The sequence below is a fragment of the Macrobrachium nipponense genome, chromosome 5 (genome assembly GCF_015104395.2).
Source record: "Macrobrachium nipponense isolate FS-2020 chromosome 5, ASM1510439v2, whole genome shotgun sequence".
NCBI classification, from domain to species: Eukaryota; Metazoa; Arthropoda; class Malacostraca; order Decapoda; family Palaemonidae; genus Macrobrachium; species Macrobrachium nipponense.
In genome coordinates, this window is record NC_061107.1 from 50,488,194 (window position 1) to 50,497,914 (window position 9,721).

The following is a 9,721-nucleotide window of genomic DNA, read 5'->3' on the forward strand; positions in this document are numbered from 1 at the left end:
TTTGGTGTGCTTGATAATTGACAGCCTTCAGCCTCACAAAATTTCTCGTTACTTCCGTGCGTTGGTCCTACACCTTAACTGCCGCCAAACATTAGACGGATTCATTTGTAGCAAAAAAGAATCTGTAGAACTGCAAACCTACAAGAAAATTTATCATTCTATACCTTTTCCCATGGAATAATTATGTGAATAACAACAAAAATATGGATGTATTGTTTATTTAACGGTTCCTGAAAACAAGAAAGAGTACATGAGTTTTTTAAATACAGTCATGGGAGCCAGTTGTTCTAAATAAAGGTAACTTTGCAAATAACCTCATGTTATGGGTGATCTCCATCGCCGTCACTTGGAGAACGCTCATTTTCAAAGCAGTGTGAGAATTTTAATGCTAAAATCCTGTCATAATTTCACTAAATGCTGCTGTGTGCTCCTTGCGTTCGACCATTAGTTCCGAGTGTCATTTCCTTGACCTTACTAGCCCTGATTTTATATCAAACCTGGAAAAATTAGACAGGAAAAAGAAATGTAAGGTGGGGAAAAAGAGCATAGTGTAATCCTAAATGTATGGATTTATGTAGCTATTAATATATGAAGGCTTTAGCTAGGGAAATTACCTTGACAGATTGAAAGGTGATAGTAATTTGATTCACAACCATGTTATACTAGTTATGGATTTATGGTTATATTATTGGTTGAAGGTAAGGCAGAACAAAAAATACAACTTACATTGATACGTTACAGACAGGTGGATGTAAATAATACGATAGGCACACTATGAAAATTTGTTACGGGCTGCTCCCGGAGCAAGAGCCCGTGCCAGCACAAGGCTGGCTTAATCTTAAACAACAACAAACACTATGAAATCAACTAACGACCAGCGTAAGGTTGAAATAGTAAAAAAGCTTACCGCATTCTGTCTATGATAGAACGATTTTCCTTTTCACATTCAGGAAAATTTAGCACATGGCAATCAAGCGAATGCAAAGATCGAACCTGAAACGACCCATAGTTTGCTACTTTGTATGGATTCTTCTTAAAGATTTTGCAGCGCTTGCATAAATATAAAATTTCTAGTTAGAAATGAATGAGAAGTCCAATGGTTTCCATCAGCATATAATGAACTGAGCCTCATCATCATCAAAACTCAAATCAAATGAAGATAATTTAAAGATAAATGCACTCAAAGACAGTCTGGTCAATTTTCCTCTGCAAAATCAATATACAATTGAAACAATTACACTGACATCGTGTGGGATTTTATTTATAAAAAAAATTAGTTTAATAAAACAAAAGAAACATTCTTTCCTCCACGAATATACATGTATGTTAATTACTTGTGATCAATGATAGCTGTGCAAAAACAAACTATACAAGGCATCGTGTGTGGTTGATCTGTGCATGTTTACTGTTTGCTCAATTTTCCTGTTTACCGGTAACGAAAAATCGCACCATCAAGGGTAGCATAAGAGTATGTGTGGTTCCTTGAGTAGTTTACTTATTATTAAAATAAAACGAACCTCATATTAGCAACTGTATTTCATTTGTCACTGGTGACCAGTAAATTTCACAGCCACAGTAGTGTAAGTACTCGGTTGGGGCAAACACACATCAAAATATATATATATATATATATATATATATATATATATATATATATATATATATATATATATATATATATATATATATATATATATATATATATATATATATATATATATATATATATATGCATTAAGCTACAAATTTTTGTTCTTTTTAGTTGATAATAATTTCGTCCTTTCGTGGATTCGAAGCAGTGGACAGAGGAGAAATCAGGACTTCAGTGAGTTATCGACTCGGCCAACAAGCGAGGTATAAGTTGATACCGATTCCGACCTTACAAATCACTTTCGAATTGAGGTAATTGTAATTAGAAGCAATATCCAACCCCCTCTACCATGTTAACTAAGTCGAACGTTAGCCACACGTTCCCATATTATGAATTTTTATCCCTTCACCATGATTCATATACTAAATGCATTAAGCTACAAATGTTCTTCAATATCCAATTCGCTCTACCTCGGAATTAATATATAATTTTATGTTTTAAGCGAAGAGAAATCTTTTTTTTTTTTAGTTGATAATAATTTCGTCCTCTTCTGGACTCGAACCAGCAGTGTGGCGGGATCTCAAGTAAAGCAAAAAAAGCAAGCAATCTTCCTACAGTTACCTTAGTCGTACCAGCTGACAAATTTCCCGCAGCCACACTTTCCCCTTTATGTTACTATTTATATGCAGGACAGTTGATTCAGCAAGGAAAACAAACAAAACTCTCACATTCATGTACTCACCATCAATGGCTGATTTCAGGGCTAGACGCTGTGCTGTCGCTGGATATAGGCTAGGCTAGTTGAGACACAACCATCTCCGAGAATCACAATACAAACCAACCAATCAAGTACTACAACCATACATCAACTCAACAATCCAACTAATCACTGCGCAGACAAACACCAACAACATCAAAACAACAGCCTTACAAACCCACATCCAATCATAACAACAAGAAATCATAACAGCTCCTTAACAACACTCCACAACTCACAATGTCAACAACCTTCCAACTACACAAGCACGAAGGCCTTCAAGAACCAGCACAACAACCTTCCAACAATAACTCAAAGACAACTCCAGGAAACCACAATACAACTGACCAACCATCAATACTCTCTTCCAAAAAGATCACTGCCGACTCTACGACTTCACAGACTTATTAGCCTCTTACAACTTTCGTAATGGACTCTCGCCATTGATATACTGGGCGACTTCTCCAACAGACAAGCCAGACACTTACACTGCCATCAAACCACTCCTTATTATTCATCCACCAATTACAATCTTTCTCTCTCTCTCTCTCTCTCGATCGCTCAGTCACAAACTCATACTCACTTCCCCCTCGATATGGGACCACCTTGACGTGGTGAGGGGGCTCTTGAACCCCAGGAATTAGTTCCTGGGTTTGAGTCCAAGAGTCTCATATTTTTATGTATATTTTCATTTGGAGTAATATTGTGGAATTTTCCACCTTCAGTAAAATTTATTGGACCTGACGAATGGGAAAAGATATCATAGCTGGGATTGGGTTTATATCTGAAGCTAAATAGTGGGAGCTGTGGTAGGATCATCAACTACCCAATAATGTTCGGACCTGAGAGATATCAGATTGATAACTCAAGGGCGGAACTATTCTTCAGGGCTGGACCACGGATTCCAGGGGGGTCTAGTCCTGGGGATAGGACTCTCGGCATTCTTTCCGGTTTGCCCATAACATGGTTAGGGTGGGGATGATTGTATTCTTGTAATATTCTCAGTCCTAGCAAGCGGGTTTGGCTTACACTTGCGCCACTCTAACCATGTTGTGCCATCCCCAGTGGGGTAGGGTAGGGACGCGGACATTTGGGAGTCGGCTCTCACTTGTGCCATTGGTGGAAGAATAAACTTTATGAAAGGCTGATGATAATTTTTTAATATTTTCAGGTTTAATTTTTCTCTTTTTTTTTTTAATATAAAGCTTTTATGACTAGTAACCACAAGGATTCTAGTACCCCTGGTCCTTTTGATGATGATTTGGCACTGATGACGACCCGTGACATGAACTTGACCGTGGATATGGAATGCTCCAGTGGTGGTACTACCTCTCAGGGTAGTCATCACAAATTGAAAAGAAACCATTGTGGGAACACAGTGGATAGTTTGAGGGTGTTGCATGTAAAGCACATTCCCTTGGAATGTGACTATGAGCACGCTCTCTGCTTCGTTTGGTAGTTATGGCAAAATAGAAGAATTGAGGATGAACTACGATGAAAGTGAGAAAAAATGGGAGGCATGGCTGACTTTTGAAAAACATGAAGCTGCACTCAAAGCCAGCAGCAGTATCAATAACATAACAATTTGTAAAAAGATTGTCAAGGGAGCACTGACTGACAGGGCCCCTAAAAATATGGATATTTACAGACCATCACAATGGGTACAAGTGGCTCAGCCAGATTTGAATGACGACGACACTTTTGAAAGAACACCAAAACCTCCAATGTGGTTGGTAGTAACTGCTAGGGAGGAAAATTATAATTACTACAAATTTGGCAGATACATCCAAAAAAAGGTTGGCTGTATTGACATGGGGAACATCTCAAGGTTTGGCAAAGGCAGTGTCCTAATTCATGCTAAATCAAAGACACAGTCATACATGCTGACAATGAAGAAATTCGAGAAAGATGATATGATAAAAGAAATTAGACCACACATGAATTTTAGTTATGGTAAAGGAGTGGTATTTGATAGAGACCTTTGTGAACTGACAGAAAGAGAAATATTAGAAATCAGTCCAACTTCTGTATGGAAGATAAAAAAGGTTCCAAAGGCAAATATGGTTATTTTAACATTTGAGGACTCTGATGTACCATCTTACATCAATTTTGGAAACGAAAGGGTCAAAGTCAAACCATTTTTATCCAAACCTCTGCAGTGCTACAACTGTTTTCAATATGGCCATCCATCCAGATTCTGTAAAAACGATAAAGTTTGTAATAATTGCTCGGCTCCTGAACATGGTCCTTGTTCGAAACATCCAAAATGTATTAACTGTGAAGAGAATCATACCCCATTCAATAAAAAGTGCAGCCAATATAAACATGAAGAGGCAGCTATATGTAAAGCTAATGCTGAACATATAAGTATTAGTTACGCCAGGAAGTTAATTGGTCAGACAAAGACCTATGCTATGGCTCTAAATTCTGTAGCCCCCATGAAAACTAAAGCACCTCTACCTGCAGTAAAACCTAGAACTATTGAAACCCAGTCATCTGATCTAGGTGACAGGCCGGCTAGGGTTGAAGCACCCCTATCCAAGAAAGATGTGCCTGCTGTTATAGACTCCTCTCCAGATGATGAAATCCTCCCTGTGTCTAATCCATCTCTTCAGCAAGAAACCCATGATGTAATGGAACAAGAAAAACTAGAAGGCCAAAGAGAGAGAGAACTCCTTCATCCTCTCCTCCACCTGCTCAAAGGGTGGAGATATCCAAACCCCATAAAAAATATAACAAAAATGAAGATGCTCCTGCCCCTGAAACAACCAAGGAATCAAGTTCCTTGGATAAAAAGAAAATAGTAGTGGAAGTCCACTCTCCTCCATATCAAAAAACTAATAAAAAACATAATCATAAGCCACATATCTCAAGACAATCTAAAGAAACTCTTATAAAGTCCCATAAGGAAAATAAACAAAAAAAACTAGTATAGATCAATATAGAATTTCCCTTGGTAGATCCTAGCACTAAAATTCAATCTGGACATTTTACAATGGAACTGTAAAGGACTAAGGACTCGTTCAGAAATATTAAAGGTATTACTGAGTGAGCATAACCCAGGGGTTGTATGTCTTCAAGAAACTAAATTGGGGATTCAGTATACAATCCAGGTGTAAACTATGAAATCTACAAAATGAACCCCACTGATGGGGATCGCGCCCATGGAGGTGTTGCAATAATTATTACTAAAGCATTGCAACATTTTATGGTTCCCCTGAACACCCAGTTTCAAGCAATTGCTATCCGGGCTACTTTTGACCGTGAAATCACAATCTGCTCTCTTTACCTTCCCCCAAGATGTAGGTTCACTCTTGGGGACATTCAAGGATTAATCAATCAACTACCTCCTCCTTTTTTACTACTTGGTGATTTTAATTCTCATAATCCACTTTGGGGTGGAGATGTTTTAGACACAGAGGGTAGGATCATTGATGACATTGTTAATAATAATGATCTTACACTTTTTAATGATGGTACTATGACATACCATAATCTCTACACAGGTGGTTCATCTGCTATAGACTTAAGTATTTGCTCTTCTTCTCTCTATCTTGATTTTAATTGGTCTGTAGATGAGTTTCTACATGACAGTGATCACTTTCCCATTCATCTTAAGTTTGTGAGAAATGCCCCCTCGATTTGTCCTATCAAATGGAAGGAAAAGGAAGCAGATTGGGTAAAATTTCAAGAAGGCATTAACCTATCCCAGGAATTTGAATCCTTCAAATGCCATATAAAGGCTTATGAGTACTTTGCCTCCGAAATATTGAATAGTGCTGAAAATTCAATACCTAAAACCAAAGGGAAACCACACAGACCTGCTGTCCCTTGGTGGGATAAAACCTGTGGTAATTTGAGGAAAATTACCAGGAAATGTTACAGGCGTTATAAATCCAGTCAGTCTGCAACAGCAAAATCTATTTACCAACGAGCTATGGCAAAACAACGAAAATATTTTTAAAAAGTAAAAAGAGAATCCTGGCTTTTTTATATAAATGGCATAAATTCCAAGACCCCAACCAGATTGATCTGGAAAAAGATTAGAAAGCTAAGTGGCAAGTATGTTCCAACACCAACACCCTGTTTGAAAATCAATGGAGACCTTGTCACCAAGCCTAATGAAGTTGCTGAAAAACTGGGTGAGCATTTCTCCGAAGTATCGAGTTTCCAGGAACTATTCAACTCGGTTCCAGAATATTAGGAATTCAGCCATTTCCCTTAATTTAAATTCTGGAAATGGTGAATCTTATAATTCCAAGTTAACTTTGAGGGAATTAAGGGATGCCCTGTCATCATCTGTATCAGCATCCCCTGGGAATGATAACATTCTTTACAGCATGTTGAAAAATCTCCCAGAATCGGCTAAATCTTATCTTCTAAAAATTTTTAACAAAATATGGGAAACTGGTATTCTCCCCCCTTCTTGGAAGATTGCAATCATTGTTCCCATAAAGAAACCATTGAAAGATCCTCATCTTCCTACAAGCTATCGGCCAATATCTCTTACAAGTTGTGTATGCAAATTGTTTGAGAAAATGGTGAACTCTAGATTGATGTGGCATCTAGAAAAAAATGGTTTGTTATCATCTGTCCAATTTGGATTCAGGAGAAATCGTTCCACTGTGGACCCACTAATAAGATTATCAACCCAAATTCAGCAAGGTTTCTCAAACGCTGTCAGACTATGGAGTCTTCTTCGACCTTGAAAAAGCTTATGACACTACTTGGCGTTTTGGTATAATTAAGCAGCTTCATGACATGGGAATACGAGGTAATATGTTAAATTTCATCAGGTCATTTCTAAGTGATAGACTCATTAAAGTAAGAATTGGAAACACCTTGTCTAATGCTTTTGAGCTAGAGGAGGGTGTCCCACAAGGCAGTGTGTTGAATGTCACTTTATTTGCTGTGGCTATAAATAGCATTGTTGAATGTGTCTCTCCTCCAGTAAAGACATCTTTGTTTGTAGATGACCTTGCTATTTATGTCACTAGTTATGATGCTGTTGCAGCTTGTAATTTTCTGCAAAAGTCAGTTAATGCAATCAGCAATTGGGCTGATGACAATGGCTTTCGATTCTCCCCTAGTAAAACTGTGGCAGTTCGTTTTACTAGGTGTACCCGAAAGGAAACCATCCCAAATATTAGGCTGAAAGACACACTAATACCATATGAGGAGGAGGTGAAGTTTTTAGGAATGATTTTTGATAAGAAACTAACATGGGGTAGTCATATTGACTCTTTGAAAATTAAGGTGAAGAAGTCCCTTAACATTTTAAAAGTAGTTTCAGGTTTTAATTGGGGTGCTGATAAGAGGTCACTTTTACGGTTATATGACTCTTTATGTAAATAAAAGCTTGAGTATGGTTGCCCCAAGTCTACTCTTCAGCAAGTGCAAGCAAGCTTAAGGAGTTGGATGTAGTTCATCATGCTGGTCTGAGAATATGTTCTGGAGCATTCAAAACATCTCCAGTTGAAAGCTTATATACCGACACAGAAGAGCTCCCTCTAGACTTACGTCGAGAGGAACTGGGACTGCGGTATATGTTCAAACTAAGAGGTTCCCCAGAAAACCCGGCAGCATCTATCCTTAACCAAAACGATTCACAGCAGTTTGCAAATGCTAGAGCCATCCAAGCCTTTTCATGTGAGAATTAATGCTGCAGCTGACAGTGTGCTATTAAAAGACAAAAATTAAGGCAATACATTGCTCTAAGCTGCTCCCTTGGTTTGACCCCAGAACCATCGGTCTGTAAAAAAACTGTTGTTAAAAAATCTGGTAATGTCCAAGAAGTGAAGGCTTGTTTTCTTGATCATGACCGAAAGCATTCGGGTTCTGTTAAACTTTTCACTGATGGATCAAAGACATCAAGTGGTGTTGGTTGTGCTGTTGTTCATAGTAATAACTCGTATGTGGGCAGACTTTCAAATAATGCATCCATTTTTACAGCTGAATTGACTGCATTAGCCAAATCTCTGGAGATTGCTTCTACTCTACAGGGTAATAATTTCACCATTTACTCAGATTCTTATAGTGCACTCATGGCCATTCAGCAGTATAACCCTAAACATCCAATTGTTCAACGTATTCAAGAATGGTTATATAGGCTTGCTTCCAAATTCAAATCTGTCCAGTTTTGCTGGGTTCCTTCCCATGTGGGTATTGCTGGTAATGAACTTGCTGACCATGAAGCAAGAGATGTCATTAATAAAGAAGGCATTCTCTTCCACCATATTCCTTCCACTGACATGAAATGGACTATTCGTTCATATGTTAAAAATAAATGGCAAGCACGTTGGTCATCTCCCTATCTGACCAACAATAAAAAGTACAAGAAGATCCGACAAAGTATTGAACATTGGCCCTCTGGTTTCCAACAAAATCGTAGGGTAGAAACTGTATTATGTCGTCTAAGAATTGGCCATACTCGAGTGACCCACCGATTCCTGTTGGAGGGGGTACCTGCACCAGTCTGTATGCAGTGTGACTCTCCTCTTACTGTGGAACACATTATATGCCATTGCCATAAGTATTCTGCGGCACGACAGAGACATGGGTTAGTGGGCAGGGATATAGTAGAACTTCTTGGTCCGGATGTAGCTGTTAATAGAATTGTTGGATTCCTTAGAGACATTAATCTTTTTAATGAAATTTAATATTGACCGCCCGGTACATTGCAAAGTGTAGTGTATACACTAAAGTTGTTTATATAAGCATACTTATATGAATATGAGTATGTGTATGGTACATGCATATATAAGTTTTTTACTCTTGTTTGCATTCACGAAATGCGAAGTTATAATTTTTATGACGGATATCCTTTTTTATCATAATTTTAAAATCGCCTGTATTTATATAGTTTATAAAATCATCAACATAAATATTCATGCCAAACCAGTTTCATTATAGCGCTGAATAATCCCTATGGATTCCAGTGCTTGGCTTCAAGCCTAAATTTCATATTCCATTCCATTCCATTCCATACTCACTTACATACTATCACACAGCAACACCAAACATGAAACATGACATTTCAACCATACGAAAACACTTAAACTCTCAACCCAACAACACTCTCACGTAATCTCTCACTCTCTCACGCAACCCTTGTAGACATTGTCAAATGTAACTACCATTATCACTCTTCCATAAGAGGATAAATCAAGACTTCAGTGACATTACTGATTTTGTGATGCGATAAAAATTCATAATATGGCTATGTGCGGTAAACGTTCAACTTTGTTACCATAGTAGAAGGGGTTGGACATCGATTCTAATTACAAATACCTGAGTTCGACGGGTATCAACTCACTAAAGTCCTGATTTCTCCTCGGCCTGCTAGTTCGAATCCACGAGAGGACGAAATTATT

The 9,721-nt window shown here is 38.0% G+C and overlaps 1 protein-coding gene across 2 annotated transcripts in view; it reads right to left on the reverse strand.

Annotated features, from left to right (window-relative positions):
- Positions 1-202: 202 nt before the first annotated feature.
- The window catches only part of LOC135215295 (uncharacterized), a 95,774-nt gene continuing 86,255 nt past the window's right edge, over positions 203-9,721 (reverse strand). Inside the window, exon 5 of one of the 2 annotated variants that reach the window (XM_064249842.1) lies at positions 203-230. The gene's annotated coding sequence lies outside the window, so the exon portion shown is untranslated. Of the gene's footprint in view, positions 498-9,721 lie in introns of both variants that reach the window. The other variant, XM_064249844.1, reaches the window with a different exon arrangement.